This window comes from Bubalus kerabau, chromosome 1 (assembly GCF_029407905.1).
Source record: "Bubalus kerabau isolate K-KA32 ecotype Philippines breed swamp buffalo chromosome 1, PCC_UOA_SB_1v2, whole genome shotgun sequence".
NCBI classification, from domain to species: domain Eukaryota; kingdom Metazoa; phylum Chordata; class Mammalia; order Artiodactyla; family Bovidae; genus Bubalus; species Bubalus kerabau.
The window spans coordinates 72,539,803-72,559,583 of record NC_073624.1 but is presented as its reverse complement, the minus strand read 5'-3'; the positions used below and the strand labels follow the sequence as shown (position 1 = coordinate 72,559,583).

The window sequence follows — 19,781 nt, the reverse complement described above, 5'->3', positions numbered from 1 at the left end:
CACCAGGCTCCCCTGTCCCTGGGATTCTCCAGGCAAGAACACTGGAGTGGGTTGCCATTTCCTTCTCCAATGCATGAAAGTGAAAAGTCAAAGTGAAGTCGCTCATTTGTGTGCGACTCTTAGCAACCCCATGGACTGCAGCCTACCAGGCTCCTCCGTCCATGGGATTTTCCAGGCAAGAATACTGGAGTGGGGTGCCATTGCCTTCTCCAGTAGGAAATGAAAGCAGAGAGGCCCAAATACATGACTTTGTTCACAATATTCCTCTTGCCTACAATCCTATGTTTTCTAAAAGTACTATCAGGGAAGTAGCATCTTTTGGAAATGGCAAAGAACTGGGAGTTAGATGTAGGTCAAATTCATGATATGTCAATTACCAGTTTTACGACCTCTGGCAAATTACCAGATGTCAATAGGTCTAAATTTTCTCATTTGCAAAAGAGTAATAATTATACGTACATCATAGGATTGGCATCAGACTCAAATTTTTTATCTACTACAGTGCTTAATGTGTATTAAGTGTGCAATGAATGTTAGTTTTTCTATAGACTGGCTCGCCTTATGAAACTGCTGACTGTGCTTGGCTCATAATAGTCATTAGCAACTACAAAATGTGTTAAAATCTACTTTCTTATTGGCTGCAGCAGAAGGATCAGAATCTGAGAAATGTGCCTATCACAGATAAAAACTGGCAGAGGTCAGACTCAGATAAAAACTGGCAGAGGTGGGACTTAGAAGCCCATTGTTGGCTCCAAATTCCGCATTTTTACCACAATAAAATATATTCAGAAATATGTATTCTGAAGTATATTCCTCTTCTAAATTACTATGGGGTATTATTTTTCTACTTATTCGATACTTATTATCCATTGTTTTACATAGTAATTTCTTTTTAAGGATCTATGTTTGGTTTCCCCAGTGCATTTGGAATAGTCACCATGCTTTATGAATCTCTGTAGCCTATACAATCTCCTAACTTAGTACCTGCTCTGAGAAAACATTCATTAAAATTGGATTGACGTATCAGCGAGGGCTTTTTGGTTGTAAACAGAAGTGGATGATTCTGGCTAATCTGAACAAGGAGGAATCTACTGAAAGGCTCACATAACTTATAGGCAGTTGAGAAGCTGAGCTGGAAACAGGTTCACCCAAGGCTGCTCTGCAGCTGGAAGCACAATACTGGCTTATTACAGGAAAGGTGTAGTTGGGATTCTGCAACTTGGGGAAAAATCAAATGTGAACCATTTTCAGTTTCTATGTCACCCCACTCAGGGATCATATTTCAGGGAGAAAGTCTCTGAATGGTCCATCTTGGTACGTGAGTCTGTCTCTTGTCCAGGGGAAGTTAGGGTGCCTAGTTACAGTCCCCCAAGGCCATATACAATGGGGGAGTGTGAATTCCTTAAAAAGAAATTTGGGCATTGTTAGAAAGGAGAAATAAGTACTGCAAAATCATCCTTCAGCCCTCAAAAACATATCAACAGTCCACCACAATTGATTAGTTGAATTATTTTAAAAAGTCTTGCTAGTTGGTTTCAATTCTGCATGGATCCAGGAAAACAGGATGTGGATGCTGGATGACCTAGATTTAATAGAGTTTAATTTAAAATATTAAAGGATGTGAAGTCCTAAACTTTTAGCTTTCATTTCCCCAGATCTTAAACCACACAAATGCATTTGGAGAATACTAAAAGCACCATTACATTTAATTTGATTGAACCTGTACTGTTATTTCAGATAATGGAGATCATTTTACATCTTAATTCCGTCACTCCTCATAATGTCTTTCTCTACCGATAATCAAAATACCTACAATTTGCTAAATGCTGTATTACAGACACTGAATAAGGTCTTTTATATTTGTTACTTGTAATCCCTAAACTGTAGGTGCTATTAGTTTCATTTTACAAATGAGAAATCAGAGGCAAAACAAGATTAAGAAAATTGCTTTAGGCCCCTCGAAATTAAACAATTCACTTCAGATTGAAATCCAGGCTCGAAATCTCAGACTTTTCTCACTAAATTATTCTGTGTTTTACTATCAGGGACTTTTATATTATAATCTAATTATTAACTGAAAAATAAATATGGTGTGTTTATAACACATTACACCATCTTGCTCCACTTATAAAATACATTTCATAGCTGAATAGAAAATAACTAAGAGAGAAACTTCCCTGGTGGTCCAGTGGTTAAGAATCCACCTTGTAATGTAGGAGAAGTGGGTTCAATCCCTGGTTGGGGAACTAAGATCCCACAAGCTGTGGGGCAATTAAGTCCAGACACCACATCTAAAGATCCCACAGGACACAAAAAAAACCTTGTGTACCACATCCAAGACCCAACATAGCCATATAAATAGATACATATTTTTAAAAAGGAAATGACTGAGAAAAAAATAGTACTCAATAGTATGAATGCGTGCTAAGTCGCTTCAGTTGTGTCCGACTCCTTGTGACCCTATGGACTGTAGCCCGCCAGACTCCTCTGTTCATGGGATTCTCTAAGCAAGAATACTGGAGTGGGTTGCCATGCCCTCCTCTAGGAGATCTTCCTGACCTAGAGATTGAACTCGCATCTCTTATGTCTCCAGCACTGGCAGGTGGGTTCTTTACCACTAGCACCACCTGGGAAGCCCATGTAGTGATTTATTTACATGGAAAAAGTAAAAAAATAATTCTATTGTAGATTTAAATCATAAATGTTATAGGAGTAACTTAAGTGTTTTATATTTTTGTTTCAGAAAGAAAAAGACCTTTCCTTTGTATTTTTAAATTGTCTTAAAGAAACCATAAAGCTGGTACACAGATTTACACATTTGTAATTCATAATAGAATGACAGATTCCATCCAAGGTGTCTAGGCAAAAGAATTATATGCTTTATAATAGATAATTGGGGCTTCCCAGGTGACGCTAGTGGTCAAGAATCTGCCTGCTAATGCAGGAGATGAGAGAGACCTGGGTTTGATCCCTGGATTGGGAAGATCCCCTGGGGGAGAAAACGGCACTCCACGCCAGTATTCTTGCCTGGAAAATTCCATGGACAGAGGAGCCTAGTGGGTTACAGTCCGTGGGGCCGTGAAAGAGTTGGACATGACTGAGTGGGTGTGCATACATCCAGCACAATATGTAATTATATATTAACAAACCTTTCAATACAGATAGTTGACCATTTAAATCTTTACTAGAAAGAATCCTTGCATCTGTGACTCTAGACTTCCATAACCCAGCTATGTAAGAGTTAATATGCCTAGGGTTTAAAATGGGAAAAGAAAAACATTTGTCTTATATTTCTAATGAAAGAGAGCAAGTGACTTCTGCTTGATAGAGACTTAATTTCTTCAGGGGATGAGGATGCCAGTTAATGTCCCGAACATGGTTAAAAAATAATACAGCTAGCATCCTTGCCTGTTTAACCACACCCTGTTAAGCACTTCAGATAAATCATTGCTTTCAATACTCATGGCAACTAAATTGATTTTTAATTTTAAAACAACTTTAGCTAAGGTTCCTTTTGTTTTCACCTTGAAAGGCAGTACAATGAACAAGAGTGCTCAGGACAAAGGGCTTCCATAAAAGGTGGTTCACTGTATTTTTTTATACACTTAGAGGAAACTTAAAGCGGAGAAGAGAGATAAGGAAGAGGAAGCTTATGGAACTCCTTACTGATTCTTAGATGATTTTGTGATGCGAAAGAGGAAACAGACAAGCCCTGGGGCTTGAGATTGTGTGTTTGTGAACCTGCTCTACCTTGAGAATGATTTGCTCAAGTTTTTAAAGATTCTCATTTATATGTGTCTGGCAAGTACAGCGATGTACTCTGGGTCCCATTTGTATGGCTCTCCACCCTGGGTGGAATTTCTATGCTCCGCATCTATGAGACCTCCTCACCCATTTGCTCTGTACTCTGGGCCTTCTGCCTTAACAGATGGTTCTTATTTAGTATTGTATGTGTGTGTGTGTGTGTGTGTGTGTGTGTGTGTGTGTGTGCAGTTGCTCAGTTAAGTCCAACTCTTTGCAACCCTATGGACCATAGCCTGCCAGGCACCCCTTTCATGGAATTTTCCAAGCAAGAATCCTGAAGTGGGTTGCAATTACTTCCTCCAGGGGATCTTCCCGACCCAGAGATTGAATCCGTGCCTCCTGTGTCTCCTGCATTGGCAGGCGGATTCTTTACCACTGAGCCACCTGGGAAGCCCATATATACATTTTTTTCCCTCTAGGCTCTCCCTCACCCCAACCTATAACTAACATTTTAGACTAGTGCTTTTCTTTGTCATAGTTGTATTAAGTGGTTTAGAGAAGTGAATAAACCTCCAACAGAGAAAAAAAAAAAAACTATTCCCTCCGAAGAAATTAAACATGCATGTATGCATACACTGTGTGTATTCCCCAAAGGAAAAAAAAACTTTCCATTTAATGGATCAGGAAACTTGGGAACTTGAGGTTAAGTGCATTACTCAGGCACACAGCAGACATGAAGGAACTTGGGATTTCAATCCAGGTAGAGTAGGCCTCTGATGAAGAGTATTATCCTAATGGTTTAAACAATAAACAATTTACTTACTATCAAGTAGTGAGTGAAACACGAAGAATAGTACATGGGAAAAAAATATTCCTAGAGAAGTTTCTACTTGTATTTAGAAGTCAAACTCTCATTCCTTAGAATATATTTTGGATCCTTAAAACCACTCAAGTGAGTTAAGTCTATAAACATATTGCCAGGAAGTGTTTGGGGATAAGCGATGCCTAATTGGGTGTTTAACAATTTCTCAACAAACTCTGAAAATAAAAATAATGTGTCACATGCTGTACACTACTTGTCAAATTCTTCACGTCACTGTAGGAACATTTTTACTCTGTGATTCCTAGAAATATCCACTCACATATTTTACTGGCAGCTACAAATGATAACACATCTGGAACAGTTCTAAGAACTCTCTTAAGGGAAATAATTTTTAAAATGCAGATGCTTTTTGACTAAAATCAAAGCATAAGCCTCAAATATTTGGCTTTTAGTTTTAGATTTTATCAATACCTCTAGGAATTAGGCAAGTTTAGGCATGTTACTCTGATAAGAAACTAATTTTCTAGTAATAGAGGCAGAAATCAACAGAGGGTTCTTTCTCTCTGCTTTACTGAGTATGTCTTTACACAGGATCACCAGTTCACAAGGCACGGATAAAACAAGTAGGCTTTATGGCTTCAGCTACTCTTTCTGAGAACCAGAGGGGAAGGAAGATGAGGTACTAGTTAAAAAGGGGAGAAGTGGGCTTTGTTTCTTTTCATAGAGGGAGAATTTAGCTAATGCTAATGTGGAAGAAGAGGGCTGGATCTCTTTGGAAACTGTGAGTCTCTAAAAGAAAGTGAGATTTCACATGCTAGCAAAGTAATGCTCAAAATTCCCCAAGCTTGGTTTCAACAGTACACAAACTGAGAACCTCCAGATGTTCAAGCTGGATTTAGAAAAGGCAGAGGAACCAGAGATCAAATTGCCAACATCTGTTGCATCATAGAAAAAGCAAGAGAATTCTGGAAAATATCTACTTCTGCTTCATTGACTATGCTAAAGCCTTTGACTGTGTAGATCACAACAAACTGCGGAAAATTCTGAAAGAGATGGGAATATCAGACCACCTGACCTGCCTCCTAGGAAATCTGTATGCAGGTCAAGAGGTAACAGTTAGAACTGGACATAGAACAATGAACTGGCTCAAAATTGGGAAAGGAGTACGTCAAGGCTGTATATTGTCACCTTGTTTATTTAACTTATATGCAGAGTATATCATGCAAAATGCCAGGCTGGATGAAGCACAAGCTGGAATCAAGATTGCTGGGAGAAATATCAACCTCAGATATGCAGATGACGCTGCCCTTATGGCAGAAAGTGAAGAGGAACTAAAGAGCCTCTTGATGAGTGTGAAAGAGGAGAGTGAAACACCTGGCTTAAAACTCAACATTCAAAAAACAAAGATCAAGGTATACAGTCCCATTACCTCAAGGCAAATAGATGGGGAAACAATGGAAACAGTGACAGACTTTATTTTTCTGGGCTCCAAAATCACTGCAGATGGTGATTGCAGCCATGAAATTAAAAGACGCTTACTCCTTGGAAGGAGAGGTATGACCAACCTAGATAGTATATTAAAAAGTAGAGACATTACTTTCCCAATAAAGGTCTGTCTAGTCAAAGGTATGTATGGTTTATCCAGTAGTCATGTATGAATGTGAGAGCTGGACCATAAAGAAAACTGAGCGCTGAAGAATTGATGCTTTTGAAGTGTGGTGTTGGAGAAGACTCTTGAGAGTGCCTTGGACTGCAAGGAGATCCAACCAGTCCATCCTAAAGGAAATCAGTCCTGAATATTCATTGGAAGTACTGATGCTGAAGCTGAAGCTCCAATACTTTGGCCACCTGATGGGAAGAACTGACTTATTTGAAAAGACCCTAATGCTGGGAAAGATTGAGGCAGGAGGAGAAGGGGATGACAAAGGATGAGATGGTTGGATGGCATCACCAAATTGATGGACATGAGTTTGAGCAAGCTCCAGGAGTTGGTGATGGACAGGGAAGCCTGGCGTGCCGCAGTTCATGGGGTCACGAAGAGTCTGACACAACTGAGCTGCTGAAGTGAACTGAACTAGAGGGAGAATTTAGCTAATTTGATGTGGAAGATGAGGGTTGAGTCTCTTTGGAAACTGTGAGTCTCTACAGAAAAGTAAGATTTCCTAGTTGGCTTGGGAGTGTGACTTCTGTGAATGATTGAGAAATAATAAGTGTTAGTTCAGGTATGATGTGACGTGAGCTCCGCTATCTTAGGCTCACTTGTGTGGCAGCTGCTGCTGCTGCGGCTGCTAAGTCACTTCAGTCGTGTCTGACTCTCTGTGACCCCATAGACGGAAGCCCACCAGGCTCCCTGGGATTCTCCAGGCAAGAGCGCTGGAGTGGGTTGCCATTTCCTTCTCCAATGCATGAAAATGAAAAGTGAAAGTGAAGTCGCTCAGTCGCGTCTGACCCTCAGCGACCCCATGGACTGCAGCCCACCAGGCTCCTCCATCCGCGGGATTTTCCAGGCAAGAGTATTGGAGTAGGGCGCCATTGCCTACCAGGGAGGTATTCTTTTCTTGAGGGACTTGTCAGTAAATATAATTTCTGACACATATTCAGACTATCCAGACATCTGAGACCTTGGCTACTCAAGCACAGTAACAAATTTTTTAAAAATACGCAATGAAAGGCAATCACACTCTTACAGTTCAGATATAGAATAGGTGCCTAAATTAAAACAGCTACACTATTAATTAAAATGTTTTCAGTCAGCTTGTCATCTGAGTACTTGTATATGATGACCAGGGAAGTAATGGCTAAGCACAGATTATCATTTGTTTAGGAAGATGCTGTCAGACCTCTTACAAGATGTCTCCAAGAATGCCTACCAAAACACAGCTTTGCATTACAAATAACAAAGTTATTTCACCTCATTCTGTTTACTTTACCAGTCCATTCTCTTCTTCCCTATAGCTGTTTCCTCCTATATTCAGTTGTTCAAAAATTTTTATTTTACAGTTAAGGAATTGTTGTATTTTGCCTATATAATTTTTTGTTTGTTTGTTTGTTATGTGTTTCTCACCCTTATGTCGTGAACACTTTCCATACTGATATAGTCTTTAAAAATAACTTACTGAGCTATAATTCACATACTATAAAATTTCTCTTTTAAAGGGTTCAACTCAATGATTTCATATTCGCAAGGCAGTACATTGTTATTATCACTAATTCCAGAAGTTTCATCCCTTCATATAAATCTCATCTGCTTATTAACAATAATTCCCTGTTTCTTTTTTCAGTCCCTGGAAACCACTGATCTATTTTCTCTCTCAATGAATTTGCCTAATCTGGATATTTTATGTAAGTGGAATCATTTTGTGTCTGGCTTCTTTTGCTTAGGATAGCATTTTTAAGGTTCATCCATATTGAGTTATGAATCAATACTTCATATTGATGGCTTAATATTATTCCATTGTATGGCATAATCTTTTTGAATACTATTTTTACTGACTGCCTGGAAAATCCCATGGACGGAGGAGCCTGGTAGGCTGCAGTCCATGGGGTCACTAAGAGTCGGACACGACTGAGTGACTTCACTTTCATGCATTGGAGAAGGAAATGGCAACCTACTCCAGTGTTCTTGCTTGGAGAATCCCAGGGACGGGGGAACCTGTTAGGCTGCCGTCTATGGGGTTGCACAGAGTCGGACACGACTGACACGACTTAGCAGCAGCAACAGCAGCAGCAGTGTAACATTGGATGATAAAAATATCATTATTAATATTGTTCTATGGAAATTTTAATTGTTTCTTCTTTTTTTTTCTATTGCAGATAATGCTGGGAAGAATGACTTGTATGCAATTTCCCCTCCTAACATTTAGAATTGTTTTTAGAATATGCTCCCCAAAATGCAAATCCTGGGTAAAATATTAAGTAAAATATCAAATTGCTTCTAAATGAGTTTTGCAAACTTAAGCTCCCCATGGCAAAATATGAGCACACCTATTGCACCTTATCCTTGTAAACATTGGCTACTATAATTTGATCAAAACCTCTTTAACTGATGAGATTGAATATTTTCACTCGTTCTTAAAATTTACTTTTCTATGAATTGCCTTTTATCTGTAGGGAATCTTCTGTGGGTTTGGTTTTAGTAATTTGTATAGAACCCTAACTCTCGTTAGTTATGTTAATTGCATGTATTCTTATCTTACAATTATTTTATAATTCAGGTTTTTATTTGATTATGGGGCTTCCCTGTGGCTCAGATGGTGAAGTGTCTGCCTGCAATACAGGAGACCCAGGTTTCGATCCCTGGGTCAGGAAGATACCCTGGAGAAGGAAATGGCATCCCACTCTAGTACTCTTGCCTGGAGAATTCCATGGACTGAGGAGCCTGGTGGGCTACAGTCCATGGAGTTGCAAAGAGTCAGACATGACTGAGCGACTTCACTTTCACTTTCTTTCACTTTTATTTGATTATAGCAAAAATATTTCTTTATTTTGATTTTTGGACATTTGTTTTGCTTAGAAAGTTCTTTTTTCCCTCAGAGGTTTGTTATATTTAACTTTAAGTATTTTGGAAATTGATTTCTGTGATTAAAATGAAGGATTAAATAAATTGTTTTTAAAATTCTTGGTCAATTATCTATATACCATTTATTGGATAAGCCTCAACCTTATTGATTTGTAATATTTCCTTCATCATTTGTTAAGTTCTTATACAATTGGGTTATCTGTTCTGTTGCATTATTCTATATGTCTGTTTTTGGGCCAAAACTATTGTAATTACTGCAACCTTACTTTTTAAAAATATTTACTAGTATTACTACTTAATTATTTTTAGTTTTTAAAAATGAAATTTGCTATCTTTGTTTTCTCTACTATCCTTGTATTCATCTTTCAAGTGAATTTTGGGATAATTTTTACAAGCTCTCATTTGCATAGATAGAATTTCATTAAATCTACTCTTTCTTTTGGAATAAAGCTTGGAAATGTTTAATTCTTCTACCTAGGGACATGATATTCCTTTCCATTAATTTAATTAAAAATAAATCATTAGGAATTTATCATTTTCTTTACTTCTAATCTCTAGTCCTATAATTTATTTCAGTGTTAGGCACTGAAACATTTAAGGGTGGATAAAAGCTGGAGAGACATTATCTCTCTTTTCTCATCCCAAGTCTATCATGAAAAGAATTTACTTAGATCCCTACCTGACAAGATTAAACAACAGAAATTCTCTACTCAGAAAACATGATAGAGATTAGTGGTACTTCTTCCTTATGAAATGTTGTATTCAATAAAATACTTACTGAACATCTGTTTTGTGGATAGCACAGTGTTAAGTTATATGGAGAAAACATTGAAGGTGTCTACCCTCAAGAAGCTTACACCATGGATGAGGAGATGGGACTTAACATACATGGAAAACTCGGTAATGGAAAGGCAGCCCTGAAAAGCTCATATAACAGTAAGTAATTAATGAGAGACAGAGAGAAAGAGAGGGAGATTAAGAGATTTCCACAGGTACAGGTGGCCTGGCCTGGAAGACTTTTTGGAGGATAGTGGATATGATTTGAGACTTAAATGAGAGTAAAATAAGAATGGGAAGAAAACTGTAAGGAGGATATTCTTCAGAGAAAAAATTACAAAAAGTCATAGAATGATGGAATATATCTAGCATTTTCTGCAAGGGAGACATGAAAGATATGAATGTAAAGTCAAATTGTGGAGGATTAGTAGGCCAGGCTGGGCTAGGCCAGGCTAAACAGTCTTTTGGACTCTATGGGAGAGGATGAGGGTGGGATGATTTGGGAGAATGGCATTGAAACATGTATATTATCATATGTGAAATGAATCTCCAGTCCAGGTTGAATGCAGGATACAGGATGCTCGGGGCTGGTGCACTGGGATGCCCCAGAGGGATGGGATGGGGAGGGAGGTGGTAGGGGGGTTCAGGATGGGGAACACATGTATACGCATGGTGGATCCATGTCAATGTATGACGAAACCAATACAATATTGTAAAGTAATTAGTCTCCAATTAAAATAAATAAATTTATATTAAAAAAAGAAAAACAAAACAAACAAAAAAAAAACAAAAAAATAAAGAGCATAAACTTTATTCTAAATGCAATTGGAAACTACTGAAGACTTTTGAGAAGTGCAGGACATGGGAGAATTTTTAATGAAAACTAAAAGCAGGAAGATACTTTAGGAGGCTTTAGTGATAATCCTGGAATAAAAGTGGGCCTTATAAGGAAGGTAATATAAAAACAGAAAGTAGGATCACTTTGAAAAGATGCAAACAGGCTTTTATTACATAGAATGATAAATAAAATAAAATAAAGACAAATGTCTTTCAGAGGTCAAGACCAGGGAACAGTGAATATTTCATTATTGACAGAATTACTGATGTCAGGAGAGCAACTCAATTTTGGGGAGATAAATTCAGATGTGAGACATATTTGGTTGAGGTTATAGTAGAACACACATGTTTTCTTAGATTATTACAAGTTACTTTTGTACATGTGGTGAATATTTTCATTTATGAAGAGAATTTACTCTCTAAAGGAGTCTTTGATGAACACTTTCTTTAAAAAAAGACATTTTAATGTAAGTCATACACCCTCTATTTTATAGATTTTGGTTTTCCTTTTTTGGATTTTTGAAAACAGCATCCACTTGTGGTGTTGAGTGCTATCTGTAAGGGCTAAGGAAGAACTTCCCTGCGTCCTCCCTGTATTTGCACAAGGCCAACAGTCATTCACGCGCAGTAGTGGTTCTCAAACTTGGCTCTGTACTGGACCCACCTGAGGAGTTAAAAAAAATGCTGATGCCTGGGCCTCACTCCCAGGAGTTGTGCTTTAATTGGTCTGGAATATACTCTGAGATTTGGGATTTTTTATAGTTCCCCAGGTGATAATAATGTGTAGCAAAATTTAGAACCACTAATTCACAGCTAACCACCCTGGAAAACAAAACAAAACATTTTCCTGTGGGCTAAAGTCTAAAAGTAATCAAAATTATCTTAATGAGCATTAGAAGAAAGTTTAAGATAAATGACTTTTATCTTAAACATGTTCTTATTTTTTTAATTAATTTATTTTAATTGGAGGCTAATTACTTTACACTATTGTATTGGTCTTGCCATACATTGACATAAATCAGCCATGGGTGTACATGTGTTCCCCATCCTGAACCCCCTTCCCACCTCCCTCTCCATCCCATCCCGCAGGGTCATCCCAGTGCACAGGCCCTGAGCACCCTGTCTTATGCATCGAACCTGGACTGGTGATCTGTTTCACATATGATAATACACACGATTCAATGCTATTCTCTCAAATCATCCCACCCTCGCCTTCTCCCACAGAGTCTGACAGTCTGTTCTTTATATCTGTGTCTCTTTTGCTGTCTTGCATATAGGGTCATCGTTACCATCTTTCTAAATTCCATACATATGCTTTAGTACACTGTATTGGTGTTTTTCTTTCTGACTTACTTCATTCTGTATAATAGGCTCCAGTTTCATGTCTTAAAAAAGTCTCGGTTTAATTCCCTGTTTGCTCATTTTCCAAAGAACTTGTAATTAGGGAGGAACACTGAACATTTCGAGGCAGCCTATATTTCAAAGAATTTAAGAGGCAAAGGATGTTAAGTTTTCCATATCCCCAGTCACTTGGTAGCGGTCATGGGAATGATATGAGGATAAAGTGTTACAAAAAGTGATGGGCTTCTGTAGATAAGTACCATCCCTGAAGGCAGTCCATCCTTGGGAGCATGCTTTCTTTGGTCTGCTAACATCCTCACACCCCCAAGAGTCCAGGAGCTCAAACATAATATCCAACCATAGCGGGTCCATAATTCTACTACTCAGACACTTAAGAGTTTTCTGAGCTGCATTCCTTTCCCTTTTGAAAACAAAAATAATTTGAAAATCTGTAGACTAAAAATGCCTTGCTATATTTTATAGTCTACCCCACTTTCTATATTGTTTCTAGACAAATGAGATACCAGATAATTTGTCATAATATCAAAAGCCCTGTTGATTGCTAGCTACTAAGAAGAATGGTACCTATGAAAAACAATTACAATCACTGATCTAACAGAGATTAAATTAGTTGCTCTGATGGTCATTTGCAATTTTATGAACAAAAGAGTTAGAATTTAAAATACAGAACAGTCTAATCAGAAGGTGAAACCCTTTCAAAACATACCAAAGTAACATTACAGCATAATCAGCAGGAACCAAAATTTAACTGAGAAATCTGTTTAATTAGGCAAGATAATAAGTTATTTAAATGTAATTATTTTAGCTTCAGTTCTGGCTAAATTTCCATGATGATAGATGCTATATTTCAATAAGAAATGTGAGGTCGCCATACAGGACTTGCAAAAGAGATAGACAAAATCTCATTCCATGAGACTTAAACTGCTCTTCCAAATAAGATTATAAATGGGTTAGAAGATTAGAGATTAGAGGAGGATACATTAGGAGAGTTATTTTGTCCCACGTTGGTCTTGAATTGTCATCCCAAAAGGTAGAAGTGTTATGTGTGTGGAATTGCATTTATCTTGTACAAGGATAAATATAGTTTATCCTGCGCTGCCTGAGGGATGTGGCAACTGAGAAAAGGGTGAGTGGAGATACAGGCCAGATTCTAGAGGTGAGGGAAAAGCTGTAAGTGACCATGCAGAAAAACCACATTCATTCTTAGAAAAGAATGCTGGTGAGAGATTACCTGTGATTTACCTCCAGAAGGGTCCACAGGAGATGTTCAATGAGAAAATAAATGGTAGCCAAGAAAGAGCTTTCCTGTCTCTGTATTCCTTCAAACCACATGCCTCCAAAGCTCAGAAACATGATTATCAGTTTGTCTAAAGAGGGGAGGAAACTGATCATTTCCCCTTTCCCTTTCTGAGAAGGTCCATACCTAAGGAGATGAAACTTAGCCTTGAAGGTTTGACATGTTTTGGCTGTTTCACTGGATTGGATGGATCAGTTACTAAACTGAGATGATGTTATTGCCTCAAAATAACTGGAAACTTTTCGTTACCTAAAAGTGACCACCAAAGTCATGGAACTTGCCCTAAAGTTTTCCAAGGTCAGGGAAATATTAATACCTAGTCCTGATAGCTCAGCTGGTAAAGAATCTGCCTGCAATGCAGGAGAGCCTGGTTCAATTCTTGGGTCGGGAATTTCCCCTGAAGAAGTGACAGGCTACCCTATCCCTACTCCAGTATTCTTGATCTTCCCTGGTGGCTCAGATGGCGAAGAATCTGCCTGCAGTGTGGGAGATCTGGGTTTGATCCCTGGGTTGGGAAGATTCTCTGGAGGAGGGCATGGCAACCCACTCCGGTATTCTTGCTTGGAGAATCCCCATGGACAGAGGAGTCTGGTGGGCTACAGTCCATGTGGCCACAACTGAGAAACTAAGCACGGCACAATCCCACTGAAAGGCATTGGGAACAATGAAATTGATTTCTGATTAGGAGCTGTGAGTTCTGCTTGCTCAGTTTTAGGACTATCCAGGGCTGTTATACTGCAGGAGAGTTGCTAGTACCCAAAGATGAACCCTGCAAAAGGAAATTGGTAAGTAGTGGGGATTACTTAATTAGAGACTCACTTGAAGAAGGTACATGTGAACACTCCTTCTCATCCATTCTCCACTGACTCCAGAGAGAAGTAAAGAAGATAACCACTACCTGTTCATTTCTATGGTGGGTTTAGTGACCTCTGAGGACCACTTGATTTAGACAATCTGAAAATGTGATTAGAAATCTGACTTTAGGTAATACTGGCTGGTTTAGAAGGGGTGGTATTCTCTTCCCTTTTTCTTAACATGGAAATCAGAATGTTCTTTATTTATTTGTTATTTTTTTGGCCATACCCAATAGCATATGGGATCTTATTTTCCTGACCAGGGACTGAACCCACACCCTGTGAATTGGAATAATGTAGTCTTAACCACCGGAGAAGGCAATGGCACCCCACTCCAGTACTCTTGCCTGGAAAATCCCATGGATGGAGGAGCCTGGTAGGCTGCAGTCCACAGGGTCGCTAGGAGTCGGATATGACTGAGCAACTTCACTTTCACTTTTCACTTTCGTGCATTGGAGAAGGAAATGGCAACCCACGCCAGGGTTCTTGCCTGGAGAATCCCAGGGACGGGAGCCTGGTGGGCTGCCATCTATGGGGTTGCACAGAGTCGACACAGCAGCAGCAGCAGCACTTCTAACGTGCACAGCCATGACGTGTATATCTGTTTCCAAGACAAGACAAAAATATTGTTCTTTGGGGCCATTGTAGTGTTTATTTAGAAGGACACAAATTTAGTTTAGGTAATCACAACAAGATTAGGGGAATTTTCCACCCAGCCAATTTTCCATTCACAAAATCGCCCCATTTTAACTGGCTAGAACATCTGGATGCAACCAAAGAATGTTGCTTCTTTTCTCAAGTAGATTTAGAAAATGTGTTTGAATCTCCCATGAATTTCCTAAGTTTAAAGGAAATAAAAAAAAATAAGTTATGAAAAATGAGGAGACTAATTAAAAAGAAATCTAGTCTGATACTTAAAAGAAACATAAGAGGGGGACTGGCAAGGAATAGAACTATTTTAATATTTTTACTTTTACTTTAAAAAATCAATAGGTTCTAATTATAAAACAGCATAACATTATTTGTATTTTATATGAATGTTGCCTTACTTAATAAGTTCTCTGAATAAAGCTACTTTTAATGTAATTAGACTTGTCAAGAAAGTATTCACAAATCCCTGTCATTCTCTGATGCTGCTGCTAACTCTAGATACAATCTAAATCCAGTCAATCACAAAGATTTATATATTCCTAAATGCTTCTCAAATCCCTTTTTTCTTCTTTCTGTCTCCCCGCCCACACTACTGGTCCAATAGTACCTTATTTGATCAGGTACTATAGCCTCCTTGGGGGTCTCTGACTATCCACTGGACACCCTCTTCAATCCATTCTTTGCAAGGCATACAGACAGATGCTTTCAACTAACAAATCCAATCAATTCATATTCCTGCTTAAAACTCTGGTTCTCCTTACCCTGGAGATAAAGGCAGCACTGATCAGCACGACCTTCCAGGCCAAATATCTCCCCACTCTTTTGTTCTCTCTTTTCTTCAGCTGCAAAGGCTTGTTTAAATGTCCTCATATTTACCAGGCTCTCTCCTGTTAATGGACCCTTGCACCTGCTGCCTCCTCTGCCTAGAACCTTCTTCCACTCATCTCTCAAATTTCCATTCAATTGTTACTCCCCTCCAGCCTCCTTCATAAACTTTCAAAGCCCATGTCTTTCTATTTTATGGTACCCCTGTAGTTGCAATCTTACTTTTATGTGCATTTGTGTCTTTAGAGACTGTAAGGTTCATGAGGTCAAAGCCCGTCAATTATGTGCCATGGACAAGTTACTTGATAACCAGAAATAGGCTCTCGCTATTTCATTTTCCTTGAAGCAGAAGGCCTCATTTCCTAGCCTATAATTAGATGTGACCATGTAACTGAGTTCTGGTAATGGAACATGAGTAGAGGTAATGTGATCCATAGATTCTGAGGCTCTAGCATATGTTAATCTGAAAAGATGAGAGTCTGAATCCCTGCATGAGTATGTGGAAGACTGCTCAAACAATATGTCTGCACTGGACGGAGACGTGAGAAAGATGTAAGCTTTTATTCCATTAAGCTAGAGGGATTTGGGGTCTGTTTATCAAAGCAGATAGTATTCTTTACTCTAACTAAAACTGTTACAGTATATGAACTGATGTTCCCTTCAGAAAAATAGGGGCAAATAAATGTTCATCACATAAAGTTTTCGAGGGAATTAAAATATTGTGAGTATGGATGCCTTGAATATCATAGTTATTCAATTGATATTATTCATTGTCTTTATAATTTCATTGTTAACTACTTTTTCCTGCTTCATGGAAAAATGCATTCCTCTATCCTTTATTTCTTACTCTCATAATGACTTTTTTGGGTATAATTAAATGCCTCTTCCTTTTTTAAAATTAGAGCTGTATTCTTAAGGTTTCCATTGTTATTACTGAGCTATAGTTAATGTACAATATTATATGTTAAGGTACACAACATAGTGATTCACAATTTCTAAAGGTTATAGTCCATTTATAGTTATTATAAAGTATTAACTATACTCCCTATTGTACAATATATCCTTGCAGCTTATTTTACACATAATAGTTTGTACAGAGCTGTACTCATAAGGATTTTAAGGAATTTAAAGGGGCTTCTTAATTGATAGAGCCTATGCAGGAAGTCTCAATAATGGTTACAGTGGTTTGAGTTCTCAAATAAACCTCTGCTCCTACAAAGTGATTGTTTCTTTCTTCATGGAATTTCTAGGTGAGTTTTGATATGGAATTAGGGGTCACAAAAGCATGAGTTAATTATTCTTGGGAACATAACTCAGTGACTCCATTTTTAGTGGCACTTATGTCTGAGAATGGGTAACAGTTTAGAAAGACTGCTTTTTAGCATTTAATAACAATTATTTGTGGCGCACAGCCTTTCTCTTTTTCTGCTGAGAGATTCAAGATTTTACATCGTTTTATTAGATGAACATTCCTGAAAACTTACTGGGTTATTGGAACTCTGTGTTAATTTTACTTTGTCTCTCAAGCAAACCTGAGCTGTCAGAATTTATCTATCATACTTTTTTTTTCTTTCCTAAGAAACTGATCAACAGCCAAGAATGTGAGCAGAATCTAAAGAGTGGAAACAAAACCCAACCAGCTGAACCTCATTTGCAGATTGTTCTTGCCTTGGGAACACACCCTTCCAGCACTTGTTTGAGAAGCTTCTCATTGCTTTCATTCCCTGTGAGGAAGGCAGTGTATGGATGTAGATATAGCAGTTTATGGATGCTTGCCTTATGCAAATTAGTTGCTTCTGCTGATTTGTGACTTAAAAAAAAATCTCACATTCTTATTAAAATACTTTGGCTCTGAGTCATTTAATTCATGTCTTGAATTAAGGAAGAATGACATTAGATAATGGGTGAGATTTAATTTTTTTTTCTTTTCAAATCCTCAGGTGCTTAGGTTTTAATTAAGCTGCCTTTTATTTTTAAGAATTAGTCTAAGACATCTTGCCTCTAGTATCATTTCCAAACTCATTTGGAAATTCTGTAGTGATTTCAGTCTTAAAGTTTTTATGGTCATGTAATGATAAGACTAATAATGTTGATAAGTGTAACTAAACTTCATTGACTGTTTTCTATGTGTTAGGCACTGTGCAAAGGACTTTGATTACATTATTTCGTTCAATGGAAAGTAGTCTACACAAGATGCATTCATTCAATCCAATTAAAGTCATTGTAATGCAACATTTATTGAGTCTCTCCTGACAGTCATGTACTAGTCACCAAAAAGGAAATAGAAGGTTACAACGTGTTCCCATACAAATTGGTTCCAAAGCTGATGACCCTTTCTGACTTTATCCTTTCCTTGCTTATATTTCAGATTAAAAAGTAAATTCAGAGTAGTTAAATGACTTCCTTGCTGCTGCTGCTGCTGCTGCTGCTAAGTCGCTTCAGTCTGTCTGACTCTGTGCGACCCCATAGATGGCAGTCCACCAGGCTCCCCCGTCCCTGGGATTCTCTGGGGTCATACAATTCTTAAGAGTTGGAGGTGGGAGAAAAACTCATTTTAGCACATGTCTTTTTGAACATTTTGATGTACACATACTTATAGAAATAGCATCATAGTGTGCAGTTTATTTTGTAGTTTCAATCAACAATATGTTTCATGTCTCTTTTAATGTTAGTAAATAAGCTTCACATACGAAAACCCTCCTAAGTAAATCAGACACAAAAGACTCAGTTCAAACACATTTGTTTCACATTTTTATCAGCAAAACATTAATGTTTTCAGTTAAATCTTTTAAAAATTGTTTGTTTGGAGGGTACCTTTCCAAACAGACCAATATTCTTGAGATTCTGAGATCTCTAAATACGGCATCTAGTTTAATAAACATGTAATAAGTCTGTGTGAAACATAGCACTCCAAAGACATTTTGGAGGGAATAAGTGCTTTAACTCTGTGAAAATAAAAAACTATTTAATAGTTTATAAGAATTGCTTACAGTTATACACATGCAAATGTCCATTTATACACAATGTTTCCTACTACAAAAGGATTATTTACTTCTAACATAAACTTCTACCATATATATATATATATAAAAACAATTCTCTGACCTTTGGCCTTTAGAAATGCAAGTTTACTTTGAGGGAAAAGCGAACTCCATTTTGGTCTATTTCCAGTTATTGAAGTTAAAAGTTTTGTTTGTGGAGGAGTTACTGTCAGTGAAATAGACTTCCCCCGGAGATGAATCTTTATTCCACTTAAGGGAACAACTACTCATAGAAGAGAACTTCCTTTAAAAGGAACTCTGCCTGTATGAGCTGTTTATATATTTTAGATATTAATACCTTATTAATATTATTTGCAAGTAGTATTTTCTCTTATTCAGTAGCTTGTCTTTTCATTTTTTCAATGATTTTCTTTGTTGTGAAAAAGTTTTTAAGTTCAATTAAGTCCCATTTGTTTATTTTTGCTTTTATTTATTTTGTCTTAGGAGACAGATTAAAAAAAATATTGCTACAGTTTATGTCAAAGAGTGCTCTTTCAGGAGTTTTATGGTTTTATGTCTTATATTTACCATTCAGTGTCAAAAAACCCAGATTTTAAAAAGGGGCAGAAGACCCAAATAGATATTTTTTCAAAGAAGGTGTACAGATAGCTAACAGGAACACAAAAAGATGCTCAGCAACATTAGAGAAATGCATATCAAAATCACACTGAGAATTAACCTCACACCTTTTCAGCATGAAAAACAAAACAAAACAAACCCTACAAATAACAAGTGTTGGCCTGGGTGTGGAGAAAAGAGAACTCTTACACATAGTTGTTGTTTAGATATTAAGTCATGTCCGACTCTTCTGTGACCCCATGGACTGTAGCCCTCCAGGCTCCTCTGTCCATGGGATTTCCCAGGCAAGAATACTGGAGTGGGTGTCCCTTTCCTTTTCCAGGGGATCTTTCCAACCCAGGGATTGAACATATGTCTCTGACTTGGCGGGCAGATTCTTTACCACTGAGCGACTTGGGAAGCCCTTGCATACAGTTAGTGGAAAGGTATATTGGAGCAGCCAGTGTGCAAAATGGTATGGAGGTTTCTCAAA

General features: G+C 37.8%; 1 long non-coding RNA gene across 2 annotated transcripts in view; it reads left to right on the top strand.

The window, feature by feature from the left end:
• Positions 1-17,452, top strand: part of LOC129650693 (uncharacterized) — a 76,502-nt gene extending 59,050 nt beyond the window's left edge. For both annotated transcript variants that reach the window (XR_008713936.1, XR_008713946.1), the window contains 4 exons: positions 7,849-7,909; positions 8,381-8,470; positions 9,887-10,022; positions 17,269-17,452. This is a non-coding gene — a long non-coding RNA (uncharacterized LOC129650693). The remainder of the gene's footprint in view (positions 1-7,848; positions 7,910-8,380; positions 8,471-9,886; positions 10,023-17,268) is intronic.
• Positions 17,453-19,781: the final 2,329 nt, after the last annotated feature.